The sequence below is a fragment of the Lepeophtheirus salmonis genome, chromosome 5, assembly GCF_016086655.4.
Source record: "Lepeophtheirus salmonis chromosome 5, UVic_Lsal_1.4, whole genome shotgun sequence".
NCBI lineage: Eukaryota > Metazoa > Arthropoda > Copepoda > Siphonostomatoida > Caligidae > Lepeophtheirus > Lepeophtheirus salmonis.
The window spans coordinates 52,762,151-52,767,502 of NC_052135.2; the positions used below are offsets into that span (position 1 = coordinate 52,762,151).

The 5,352-nt window shown below is 27.9% G+C and overlaps 1 long non-coding RNA gene across 1 annotated transcript; it reads right to left on the reverse strand.

The window, feature by feature from the left end:
* Positions 1-1,269: 1,269 nt before the first annotated feature.
* LOC139905494 (uncharacterized) lies at positions 1,270-3,372 on the reverse strand. The gene is made up of 2 exons (XR_011780293.1): positions 2,435-3,372; positions 1,270-1,572 (listed from the first exon to the last, which is right to left on the reverse strand). It is a non-coding gene; the product is annotated as an uncharacterized lncRNA (long non-coding RNA).
* Between the last annotated feature and the right edge of the window lie 1,980 nt (positions 3,373-5,352).

The following is a 5,352-nucleotide window of genomic DNA, read 5'->3' on the forward strand; positions in this document are numbered from 1 at the left end:
AAATAACTTCATAGACTGATGCCAAACTATTACGCAAATTATTATGATTAATAAATTTTATCTCTTTATATAATGGCGATCACAAAAACTACATTATCCTTGTCACAAGCTGGCCACGAGAGGAGGGGGGGGGGGGGATTGCTACATCTTCAATGACTAAAGGCTATTTGTCAAATTTGTGGAAAATAATTTTTTTTTTTGTAAATTATTTTTGTTGCAGTCACAATTTTGAGAATTAAACATTTTCTGTATTTAATATTTTTTATTTGTAAAACCCTTCATAAAAGCTATCGTCTATTATATAAAAATTTATTTGTCATACTTTCTAAATTAAGGTTATTCGGTTAAATTTTGCCTCTTTAATTTTATTTTCTCTGAACTATAAAAAAATTGTCAAATTTTGTCTTTTGTCATTTTTCTAGAATTTAAATTGTCAAATTTGGTTAATCATAAAAAGAATCATTATGTCATCATTGTGAAAGATTTGTCATAAAGACTCTCGCGTCACTAAAGAAAAATCCTTGTAATGGTCTTTATCACAACCACAGTAAATTCTTCATGTAAAGTTAATAATCGCAAATTTTATATGCAACTTGTACAATTGACGTATACGAGTTACTATTCGAACAAAATTACAATATGCAAGTAACATATTTAGGGATGAGATTTGTGCAGAGCACGATGAGAAGGTGGGACTTATGGTACTACTAAATTAAGACGTTCATTCTGTTAGTCCTACGAATTTTGAAGATGTATGTGCTATTGAGAAGATAATTTTACACATTTCAAATAACAATTATAATTAAACATATAATACGTGAATATAAAAACAATCTTTAAAGAATATATGTACAAAATCCAAAAATTTTCTTTTTCACATTTTATACGTACAGCTCAATACTTCATAGACACATTGGAATCAATTATAGCTTTTATATTCAAATTTCTTGAATGATTTAGAAATCTTAAGAGTAGTATCTATAGTTTTAAAACTACATCGGATTTAAGATACTTAAATTGACCCTGAAAGGGTTAACTTTTTATATAATCGATCAATCTCTTATTTTTTTATTGTGAAGATCTATTTTTGCTACTTAAAGTGCAATTTGCAGTACCCCCAAAGAGTAAATAAAAATAATTTTATGATATAAAATATGTTGAATTGGTTGAGAAATATAAATTTATAGGTGCTCAATTTTGTTAAAAATTATTTTATCTTGTTTTTGAGTTGATTGGGGACATATACAAATTACAACTTGTACAAAATCATAACTTCTACATTATATATTCTTATAGAAACCTCTCAGAAAGATGATTTGAATGTACATTCTAATATATTTACTACAATATGTACATAACTGTGTTGTGATCTTGAAATATAACAATAAGATTGTCAAAGATTGATTCGTAAAGAGATAGTTGACAATAATAATAAAAAACAGAATAAATCAAAGCGTCTTCCTATTGAATTCATTTATGGTTAAGTGAATTCCTTATATAGATTGATTTCCAGCCTTGACAGATCCTTCTCTGATCACTTCTTTTTCCTCTTCTTTGTATCCAATGTCTACACTAAAAGATAAATATGTAGCAAAATTTTACACAAACAATTATAATCAGGCTCAATTTAATTATTAGTTAATTAAACATGTAATACTCATTTGATCAATAATTATAATAGAAAAACATTGCTCAGAATTAGTTACAAATTATTATATTATAATTATCTATTTATTTATAGATTCTAAATATTTATTAATTGACGAGTGCATCAAAATTAGTGTTGACATTCAGTCCAAGAACATTTTTTTTTTCATTTGGATCCGAAGTGCCTTTTTATAGACAGATTTGGACTGATATTTCAGCCAAGACAATGGATACAAATATAATTGAATGCCTCTAAATTAGTTTTGAAACTCGGTCCAACACTGATTTTATTTTTTCAATTCAATCTTAAATGATTTTTTCTAGACTGATTTGTTCCAATATTTCGGTTGAGACCTCGGAAATATATGTTTTCCCCAATTCCATCACATATTTAGTTATACAAGGTGTAAGGCTGGGGGAGGGGGTTATTCCACCCACATCACTAAAATTTTGTTTTCAAAATTTATCTGTTAGGTATTTCTCAATTATTCTTTGCTGTTGTGACAACATTAAAAATTAAAAATTTCTCTACTCATAATTACGTCCTTCATTAAAAGTTTTATTTATAATCGAAATGATTAAAAAGTTATACTCATCTCTAAAATAATTAACTGTCAATTGTAAAATAAAATTTAAATGGGTATTCTTAAAAAAAGGTTATTAAAAACTAATCTGAAAAAGTTGTTTTTCCTTTTAAAAAACAAAACAAAAATTGATTGTCAAATTTTGTCTTTTCTCACTTTTTTAAAATTTTATTTGTTAAATTGGCATATGTATAAAAAATCACCTTATTCTATTAAAATTATCAAAGATTTGTCAAAAATCCCCTCTTCAAAGAAAACTCCTAGTCGTGGACATCTACATATATGCACCGATTTAAACTTCATATTACATCATTGTACCACTATTGACAATTCGCAATACTCAGGACGTCATCCACAGTTCGTTCATACATTCAGTCAAAACCGAATTTTAAGAAAGCCTGAAAAAGAGCCAAACTTCTATAACGGTAGAGTCATCCCTTCAGGAACTTGGGGCCTGCCCCCCAATATATATTAATGTAATAATATTTATCTCCCTTATTAATATTGATTGTTCCATAGTTACTCAGATCAGGCCTCCCAATAACAAAACCTTAAAATACAAAATTAGTTTGATCTAAAGCTTTAAAACTAAGCAGCAAAACGCGGATGTTTGGTTGAGAAGGTACAGGGCTGTGATATTTATTATCTTTTTTCCCTTGTTAGTGGTTGATTTTTATGTTAGCACTTATGACGTCACTTTATCATGTTTTTGTTTTTTTCATATTTCCCTAATATCCAACTTTTCTTTGCAGAACTTACCTTGTTAATAAAGCTGAAAGGGTGAATTCATGGATACTATGTTGTTAGTTATGTAGTAACATTCAAAAACCCTCCTAGTTGACAAAAAAAGTGTTTCTACGACCATACCTTGAAAAATATTGATTATGTGGTCCACGTACCACCACTTGGCTTTTAATCTTTAGTTCACTCCAAAAGAATGATAAGGGGTTCATTCTAGTCTAGTATTTACAGGCCGAAAGTCAACACTAATGTGTATGCAGATTGATATTAAATGCAACAAGTAAGTTGCATGCCTTTATTTACGACTTCTGAATGATTAATTAATCATCTATACGGAATTCTATAGAAGAAAATATGATATTTTTTTAAATATGAAAAAATATATATATATTCATTTAAAGATTCCATTGTATGATTCCATTCAGAGAGTATCAAATTCTATATGCACATCTTTGATGGATCAAGGATTATTGTTCTTGTTTTTTTTATTATTATACGATGGAAAGTTGATCCTTTCTGTATTAAATTATTATTTTTATAGAGTTATTGTTAATGAGATTTGTGCAAGGGTTAGAGAGACGTGTGCACTTAGGAATTCAGTTGCAGGGATCTATTAATAGTAACAGTAGTTATGGATACACTATATATTAGTGTGGGCCTAAAGAAATCAATGTTTTACTTTGACGTGTTTCAACCTTTCATTTAATTCCTTTTATTATAAAAAATCACTGCGCAAAATATTTTTGACTGTAATACATATTTAATAGGGCTAGGAAGGTACTTTAACCCCATGGTTTGGTATAAACAGCGTTACAACATTCAGAGTACGTGGTTCAGTATGGTAAAATAGTAAAATATGATTTTTACTATTAAAATTAATGTAGTTTTTCGAAAAAAATCGATATTATTTTTTAATTATTTCTTTTCTGCCCCCCCAAAAAAAACCTAAATGTATTTAACTTCTCTAAAACACAAAAGTTGATTTAAAATATTAACGGGTTATATAATAATATTATTCAAGAATTTATATATATATTTATTTATTTTTTTTGCAATAAGATGAGCTTGTCTACAGGTTATAAACAAAACCCGATTAGAAGTAACAATATCACCAGCTGGCTTTCCCTTGATACAAATGTATTTGTATTGTTGAGGTATTGTGAGGCTAACTTGAAAAAATTGAGAAAATAGAATTTATATTTTCACATTTACAACCGATTGACAGGTTAAGAGAATAAAAATAGTAATTATTATTTTATTTAAGTACACAGTAAGAGCCACCCTTGTGTACAATATACAGAAAATGAATAAATATCAGCTGTTCTTTAACAGACAACATCATTTTTATATTTAATATTTATTGATAGCGTTCTGTCTCTGTGTTTTTACTTATAGACTCCTAAATTAATTATTGAGTTGAGGTTATTTTTGGCTTTAATATGATCCCCTCAACCAGTTAACAGAACTATGTTACTTTTGTACTACTGTAGGCGCTAGGCCATCCTATAAGCATCGATAAGTACTTTTTTTCAACTACTGTACTTTACAAAAAAAAAGTACCAAACTATTAAGGCCTTGTCTTAGATTAGAATTGCATAGCTTGAAAAATGAGGCAACTAACAACCTTTAAAATAAGTACTTTTTACTTGTCTTTTTGGTTAAGGATGCATGGCAAAACAAAACTAAATGGAGGGTTCAATCATGAAACAAAAATTGTTAAGTCTACAGTTTTACATACTGCTTATATTTCTTGTCCAGAGCTCCTAGGTATCTATAAAAACAACATTTTTCACAAAACTAATTCTTAAAGTGAATCACAAGAATATTACTACAGGTTGTATTATGATTGAATTTGAGGACTGGATTCCCCAAAATTTTACTCCCATTTTTTTTTTTTTTATTGAGAAAATCAAGAAAAGGCTGTCATCCATAACCAATTGTTAGTATTAGAAAAATATATAGTAAATCTAAAAGGTAATGGATATTTGCATTTATTTTTATCTCGACAAAGTGATTACTAACCATTGTAAATTAACAACTGATAGATGCATTGAATCTAAATAACAGTTCATTCCAGAAAAGTAACTTATTTTAACTCGACAATATAGCTTGAAAAGGAGTAATTGCTCAGCCCATCAGAAGACTTGCTTGCTAATTCAATCAATAGAACATCCACACTGCAGTACAATACCTACTTTTGGAAGAAGACTCAAATAAAATTAACTGGTTTTGGAATAAATCAAACATGTATATAAATGTAATAAAACTGAAAATGAAAAATATGGAAATAATTGCTTTTGTAAATGAACTTCTAATTTATAAACAACTCGAATTACGTTAGTAAAAAATATAAGACAAGTAAATATATTTTTTTATATAA